We start from the raw sequence: 8,870 nt of genomic DNA on the forward strand, positions 1-8,870 counted from the left end.
AATCAGATTTGGGAAACCAATCAAGATAATGACTTGAGAACCAAATCGGATTTGCCTGCAGTCTGAACAGGCCATATAGATGCATCGGCCCCTAGTGGCCAAGTTCAGCTCAGCACCAGCCCTTCAAGTGCACAACATCTTGGTTGGTGGACACGCCCTCTAACTTTGCTGTTCCACTGTTACAGAGACCTTCACTGGTAACATATTCAGAATGCTAAAGTAGGGAAACAGCCTGTCAGTGAATGTGTGTGTGGTGTTGTGTTTGTGTGTCGTGTTAGTATCAGGATCAGAGAATGACAGCTTTCAACTGTTCCAGTGCAGAATCTGACGCTCTAGAGCTTTTTTCAGCCAGTATATCAAAATATGTTTTCATACATCTGAGGCAAGGATGATATGTGTCAAGGAAGTGAGATCTTATTAAAACAAAACAACCTGAAAAACCCTTTTTTTAATCAAGCGGGAAATTCTTTTTTGTATGCATTTTGCTTTTTCAGCCACATGATGGCAGCAACGATGCACCAAACTAACCCTGTAGCAGGTATTTGACAGTTGACAGAGGTATGTGAGTCTGTGTCAGTGTCTTGCTCAATAGCAGTTGTTCCATACTGGGATACGTAAATATGATTTTTATCTTATTTTCTTTTATTTAACGAGGAGTGGAGTCTCATTGAGATTAAACATCTGTGTTTCAAAAGTGTTCTGGCAAAAACAGCAGCAGCATAAAGAAATGGTTGTGTAACCGTCGCCGAGTGAATCAGACTTAGAGGTGGGGGCATTTTTAAGGGGAAATTAGGAAGGAATGCTGTTCCCCCTCTCCTTCTCGCCGTTCCCTCTCAATGTACTCTGGGAACTTTGTTCCCACACGTCCCCCCCATTTCCACCACTGGGTGTAACAAAGTTTAGCCTTCGGCTGGGACCACCAAATGAAGATTACTGCCACTGTACACATGATATTTTAATACAACACAGGCAAGCATCTACTCAGGAGAGAACAATGAGAGTAACTCATAAAGCCATAAAGCTAAGTTCTAGTCCGAGGTGCTACAAGGCACGCAGCCATTTTACTGTGGACAGATGTAGGACAAGAGAACGTCGATCATGTTCTTGATGATGGGGGGCTGTGGGTGGAGGTTATGGGGCAGGTGGTGGGCAAGCACCATGTCCCAGGCATCCACCAGGCACACATCAAGGCCTTTGAACAGAGCTCTGAGCACCTTGTCTCGTTGCAGGGTGTACCAGGTGCTGCTGACCAGCACCCCGGTCAGAGAGTCCCAGTCCATGAGGTTCGCGGTCCGAATGACCACCAGCGTGTGGGGAGCTCTGTCCAGTAGGTGGCGCACCGCCCTGCGAACACCCTGCAGCCGACGGATGTAGACCTGGATGGGGAACGAGCTGAAGTGGGCCCAGATGCTGAAGACCACCACGGTGTGGCGGCCTCCTTCCAGGCTGTCCAGCTCGTTAGCGACATAGCGCAGCTCGCTGATCCCAACGTTTTTGGATCGGACTGGGACGCCGTGCAGGCGCCATTTCACCATGATGTTACGCATGCTGTCGACGGCCATGAGCGGGCCGGACTCCTTTGTGGTGTGGAGGTCAACCTGCTTCAGGTCTGGCAGCACAGAGTCGAGGTGTTCAAACCACTGTCTGATGGTGGAGTCTCCATATAGGTGGACCACCTTGTCTCTCAGACACTCGCTGATGACAGCGGGGTTGTTGAACTGGCGAACTGTGGTGCCACTTAGGGCTCGCCACAAGCCCTGGTAGTAATATCCAGAAGGTTCAGGCTTCAAAATGCTGATCTGCCTCTCTGGGTGACCTTCCTCCTTTGGCAACACAGTGACATTGTCAGACCCCGAAGCACGAATGAAGACTTTCATGTTGACCTTTTTTTTGAAGAGTTTCTCCTCCTCAGCCATGAGGTACTGAGGTATCTGGTAGATGCTTCCTTTGTAGTGGCTGATCCTGTCATCGCAGCTCAGTTTCTTGGGCTTGTAGCAAAACCACGGCTCCCCCGTGTGCAGGTCGGTGTAATTGCACAGCGGCTCCTGGTTGGAAGGCAAGCAGACATTACAAACCGTGGTTTCTTGGAGAAATCTTGATCTGAAGATGCTCTGGAAGAAGACCCGGTGTGGGTGGTCCCTGGTCAGCCTGCGCAACACTGTGACGGCCTCACTGGGGTGTTCCAGGGTCACCTCGATACGCGCTGGCCCCTCCCACAGTAAGGGGAACACGGCAGTGTATGAGCCATTCAGGTGGTCCGTCACTCGCCCGGCCACGCCCGCGCTGTGCACCGCGTCATGTAGACGGGCAACCAGGACGTCTCCCCCGAAGCTCTTGGGACACCCACGGGCATCCCGCATCAGGATCTCAGCCTCCAGGTGATCGCCCACATGCCGCTTCCCCCCACCCCTCACTGGCAGGATGGTGAAGGTGCTGTGGGCGGGGTCGCTGACCCGTTTCAGGGAAACAGGCACAGACAGAGGTGGAGTTTCAGGCCAAGCGATGGAATCCAATAAGAGGCGCTCCTCCAGAACATCCTCAGGCGCACGACGCTGGGAGCTGCAATAGTCAAGCTTGTGGGGGGGGGTGGGGGGGTGGGGCGGGACGGGCAACAGGTTGAGTTGCAAGTCGCTGTCCTCTGCTGAACAGCTGATGCTGTCGTATCGCCAATCGGCTAGCGTTTTCTCCAGCTGGTTGATGTGATGCAGCAGGAAGTAGAGCACGGACAGAGCCAGGAGGAGGAAGATGGCCGCATACTTGGGACACCACATTCTGACAAACAAAGAAGAAATGACAGATTCCTAAGTTATCAAAAAACAATCAACATTCAAAACATCTACAGCAGGGTGTTGGAGACAGATGCACTTATATTAAGACTGCAGCAAGTTTGATTTGATCAAGTAAGCACAGCCCCTACTCATTCACAAGGCCACGATAAAACAAAAGGCCCCTTTTGTGACTCCCTGATCCAAGCCTCAAGCCTGGCTGGAAACCCCAGGGGCTCCAGCCAGCCCAACCCTGCCTCTCTCTGACCCCTAGCTAAAGTCGACTTCAATGTCCTCTCAATGTTGCAATCTGGGTGCAACCAAATGACCGACAGACCTCTACTGTGACAGACCAGACACAGTGCCGTGAGGATGACGCCCAAACAAACGGTTGTATGGGCTGGACCTATTTCAAATCTAACACATCTTAATGGCAGAAAAAGCAACCCTCATTTAAATCTGGCCCTTTCCTCAAAACTGGCAAGACAGGAAAAGCCAGTTCTTAGCCGGCCTCTAAAGCTGAAGGACGTGCTGACTCGAGCACGCCCCCCACCCTTTTTTCTGCTCTGCCACGGATAAGAGGGGGGCGCTAGGGAATGAGGCTGGTCCCCCAGCTCCCTTCTGCATGAACCGAGCCTGCATCTAAGTTGTTGACTTTCTTTTATTTCAGTTTATTAGGGGTCCAAGCACGAAGTGCGTGGAGCCCTATTGTATCTGTTCTGATTTTTTTTTCCTTTTTATTCTTCTTCTCCGGTAAAACTGTATGTACAGCAGAAACTGTAATGTTCAGCGTAGCCAGACTGGGCACATAGATTGTAAATGTGCCTCACTACTCAGAAACAAAAAATGACCCATATCGGCCAGATGGTGGCGCTATAACAGACCATTTCGCGTTATGGTCCATATCTTCTGAACCGTGAGGCGTAGAATCAAAATTCCAATTCGGCTGTATTCCCTGGATCAATACGCATCTATCCATATAGGCCACGCCCATTTGCGTGTGCCTAGATTTTCCGCCATTTTGAATTTGATCAAAAACATACTTTTGCGAACTCCTCCTAGACCGTTTGGCCAAATCACACGAAACTTTTTCTGGGTCATCTATGGACTACCCCGACCTAAACTGCCCAAACTTTCCACACAGGTTCACGACATCACCCACTACTCAGAGTAAAAAAATTACACCAATCCACCAGATGGTGGCGCTATAACAGCCAATTTCACGTTTGTCGGTCCATAACTTCAGAACCGCGAGCTGTAGAATCAAAATTCCACATCTACTGGTTTCCCTGGAGCATCATGCATCTAACCTACTAGGCCACGCCCATTTCTGTGTGGTAGATTTTCCGCCATTTTGAATTTGATCAAAAACCTACTTTTGCGAGCTCCTCCTAGACCGTTTGGCCAAATCACACGAAACTTTTTCTGGGTCATCTATGGACTACCCCGACCTAAAGTTATTAAAGGATTTTGGATACGTGAAACGATTTTGAAATGATAAATCTCGAAACTTTTAATGAAACACACGCCAACACTAAATTGCCCACAACTCATTAACCGGTCAATTACAACTACTGCTGCTACTACTGCTACCACTCCCACTACTACCAACACTACTACTACTACTATTACTACTTCTGCTACTATTACTACTACTACTACTACTACTACTACTACTACTACTACTGGAAGTTGGAATGTAGCATTTTGGGTGGGGTTAATGTGTTTTGGGGTTCTGCATCTGCTGTAGCATAATACATAGTTGGTTTAGATGTCACACAGTAATGCCCGATCCACAAAGACTTGACACCCACGTTTTAATAAAAACAAGTTTATGCTATAATAAGGTTACATCCGTGCCTTGTCATTGCTGTGGAAGGATGGTGTAGGGGTAGAGTAGCGGACACCAAAGCTGGAGGTCCTGGGTTCAAACCACGGCCAGGTAACTGTTTTATTTTTTGAAAATGTAGAATAAAGGTTAATCTGGATATAATTATGTATAACGCTGCTGAATACACACTGTGTACATAGCAGAATAACTGAATATGCCTATTCATGGTAACGTCATATTTCGACGTCATCTTTACATTCCTGTGTAGATGTCTAAATGATCCCCAAATCGGCTGTGATTTGGCCTAGTCCTGGACGTCACTGAAAGATGATATCAGAACATCATCATGATGTAATTGTGTTTGCTGGGAGCCTTCTTTCAGATGAGAGAGGAAAAACATTCCAATACATTATTGTGTCTTCACATGTGAAAGGTCCAAAAAGAGAATTCAATCTGAATTATCCTTGTCACTCATGTGCTCATTGTAACAGCACAACCCACACCAATTAGTTCAAACACCTCCATTCAGGGCAGACTTTTAATGTAAAGTGGTGCATTATGTGTGTAATACAAAAATGTCCTTAATGGTAAATGGACTGCATGACAAGCTGCCATGCAGGGTGCTGGCTATAGTCACCAAAAGCAATTTCAGGGATAAAACCATCAACCTTCTGTAGTGGACGCCACTACGCCCTATGGTTTGATTTGTGTGTGGGAAAGACTCAATTACAACTGAAAATTCTGATTTCAGAACACAAAAGCTCCATCATGAGACAAGAACTAACCTCTCCTGTTGCAAAACACGTTCTTGAACACAGCCATGCAATCTCCAGCTAACATTTCCAAGATATTGAAAAAGTTCATGAAACACCGCAAAATAAGGAGGCAACATGTGGGGTTTTAATTACTGTTACTGACTCAACTGTCTGAAGTTGAAAGTTTTTCATCCCATGTGGGGTTTGAACTTTGAGCCACAATGGTCTTTAGTTAGCATAAGTAATGAGCTTTACCAAGTGAACTATCCAGACTGTTGCATTTAACTTTGTAGACCATATTATATGTATCTGCAGAGCCAGAGAAGTACTTGTCGCATTGACAGTATGTTCTACCCAAATACCACTTTCTGTCCAGATACTTAAAGGGATATTGTATGCAAAAACTGCTTTCTATCCAAATACTACTTCAAGTCACAAGTACTTATGTGACCACAACACCCTGACTGACCCCATCACCCTTACTGACCACTACACCCTTACTGACCATGCTTGGACCCCGTCATCGCCGCTTGCGGCTATATTTAGGGGTCCAAGCACGAAGTGCGTGGATCCCTATTGTATCTGTTCTGATTTTTTTTTTTTTTTTTTTATTATTATTCTCCGGTAAAACTGTATGTACAGCAGAAACTGTAATGCTCAGCGTAGCCAGACTGGGCACATAGATAGTAAATATGCCTCACTTCACAAAAGTGGAGAAGGAGGCAGAAGCAGCACTAGCACTGCAGCAGGTGCTCCTGCAGAGCTGGAGGTGGTGTTGAACTGGTGTTAAATCAGAATCAGGAACCTTCAGGTAGGCTACAATTTCAGAGCATAAAGTGAAACATGTAGGCTATATGCTTATTGCTTTCACATTAACTCATTGAGTGCCAGCCACTTTTGGAGAACGGACGCTCCCAGTGCCAGAGTTTCAGAGCGTTTTCAGTGATTTCTCGAGGCCCACAGAATATTGTGTGATATTACTATGTAAACACCGAACACGCACAAAGAACGATGAGACTCTCTTCTATCATCTGCAAAAGTGTATTGATCCCATTTTCCGTTCTTTAGTTATGAGCCGGAGAAGATAGCTTGATTTAACCAAAAACAGCAATTTTTTTCTAGAAGCTGAGATAATGAGCCTTTTGTGAAACATTTCAAGCACATCACTGACTCTGAAGCTAATATTTTCTAATGTAGTCACACCTCAAAAATAATTTCCTTCAATAAAACAGTGAAGGCCAGGGAATTTTGTTTGGCAGAATAATATTTTTTAGCTGCAACCAGCAGCGCTGGCCCCTGCGTGCGCTGCTGGTTGCAGCTTCTTGCTGGTCTTGATTTGCTGCTGGTGGGCATCGGATATTCTGGCTTGCGTTTGCCAATCCTGTCCTGCTGTCTGGGTCTGTCAGTGTTGTGTGCTGCTCTGCGTGCCTCACCCCGCCTCAACTGCAAACCCCTCGTAGTGGGAGTGTCTCTGGTGGGTTTCTGCTGCGTTTGCTGTGCACAGTGAAGGGTGCGGCCGGTGCGCTACATCCAGCTTTTTTACAGCGTTCCGCGTGTGTTTGTCACCGACTCCCATGCTTCCAGTTGAGAATAATAACAACTCCACGGCTGATCATGCGGATGGGCTGTCGCAACGGACACGGAGGGGCTCAATTGTGACAGCAGATTGGCTGCTGCAGGCACAGCTAACGTTATGCTTCATGCATATCGATGCATACAGATGCGATGCGATTTCCGTTTCCCCAACAACTTCTTCTTTGTTTTTTCCTCGCCTTTCTGTAATCTGGAGAGCACTGTCGCCACCTAAGGGTTCTGTAAAATAGGTTAGACACATTCAATAGCTCCCATATTGTAAGAGGCGATGTAAGAGGCTTAGATCCACGTCCCACCGTCAAAAAACGCAATTGACGACAATCGTCGTCATTGGCACTCTACGTCACTAAATCAATTGACGACGATTATCGTCAGTGGCACTCAATGAGTTAATGTGCTTTATGGCATTATCAGTAGGAATGCACAATACAGTTTAAAGTGGAGATGAAGCAGTTTGATTTTTTTGTATTTTTTTTTGCCAAGGCAGGACACTGCACTCTTCCTTAAATTAAGTTTGCTGTGAAGCTTTTGTACAGAGGCATGTTTTTGTTTTTACGTCTTCATATTATACTTGCAGTTATCTAGGCAATGTTGAATTCTATTAGTGAACAAATAGGTAACATAACATGTAACATCACGTTAGCATTATATTGACGACAATCGTCATCAACAACAACACAGTCAGAGCAGGCCGGCGAGAAGCAAACGGGAAGCCAAAGGTGAGTTGTGATTTGATTGTTTACAAATACAAAAGTCTAAGTGTGTTGTGTGTTAATTGTGCCCAATAAATGATTGGTTACCGAATGATTAAAAGAGCATAAAGAATAGCGCGAAAAAAAGAAAAAAAAATCGCTATGTTGTTATTGTGAAATTTGATTAAGAGGCAAGTTATTTAGCTTTGGAGCCTCAAGGAACCACTAGGTGGAAATCATTTAAACATTATAAGGTAACTGAGTTCGGTAACTAATCATATTGTTGATGTAACAGAGATTCTGCTGCGGATTGTGTAGGCCTACAAGTGAGAGAGAATTAAGATTAACCAAAGAGGTAAATAAGTAAAGAAGGAGAATTATTGTTTTTATTTATTATTTTAATTTATGTCCATTTTTTAGACAATAGTAGATAACCAGAGAGACGCAGAACGAGAACAAAGGCTGTGAATATGATTTTAAGAATATATCACGGCCTGGTGTATTATGGTTGATGTGCAGAAAAGCTTGAATCTCCGAAATCTTTCAGGGACTGGCTCTGAGAATCAGGTAAGGCCAAAGGGGAGGATTTATGGAGAGAAGGCTTGGAGAGTGGTCAAAGAGACTAGAGGGCACAGGATTGTCTAAAATATGTATCATATCCATGTTTTGAGTCCTTATATGGAGGATCCTTTGTTCAGTAGGCTCTTAAAACGGACTGTTTAAGCCAACTCGTCTGTTCTGGGGAGACTATTTGTTCAATAGTTAGCAGTGGCTAATGTGCTTAGGAACAAAGGGAAAGTCGTATTGGTGACTCATAAGATGAACCCGCCGTAAAATCCTTAGAGGAAGGGGAGCATTAAGCTTGAAAGTCGCCGGATTTCCCCCGGTTGGAATATAATTAGCGCTATATAAATCAATAAGGAATCAAACGTACGTTAGTCATCCAGTGACTGAATTAGCTAGCAAATCTAAGTGTATGGTAAGAAATGTTATGGGGAGTTTATGTGAGAAACGGTAAGCTTAAAAGCTGGCTGCTCTGATAAAGTGGTGCTCGGAAGATTTTGCATATTACTGAAATGAAAAGAGACGCGTTACCAAGTGTGGTTGCACAAATTTAATAGGGAGATGCTTCTAAATGTAAGGGCTATTCAGTTGCTGGGATGAACAATAGTAGCAGAATCTGTTACATATGGCTATGGTGTCTACCGCGGTTGTTTGTTAAATCGGCTTGTAT

The 8,870-nt window shown here is 45.3% G+C and overlaps 1 pseudogene across 1 annotated transcript; it reads right to left on the minus strand.

Moving 5' to 3' along the window:
• Positions 1 to 990: 990 nt before the first annotated feature.
• LOC310774262 (NXPE family member 3 pseudogene) lies at positions 991 to 2,771 on the minus strand (annotated as a pseudogene). Its single transcript has one exon. The product of its transcript is annotated as an NXPE family member 3 pseudogene (transcript).
• Positions 2,772 to 8,870: the final 6,099 nt, after the last annotated feature.

The sequence above is a fragment of the Poromitra crassiceps genome (genome assembly GCF_964638095.1).
Source record: "Poromitra crassiceps genome assembly, chromosome: 3".
In the NCBI taxonomy this organism is placed as follows: domain Eukaryota; kingdom Metazoa; phylum Chordata; class Actinopteri; order Beryciformes; family Melamphaidae; genus Poromitra; species Poromitra crassiceps.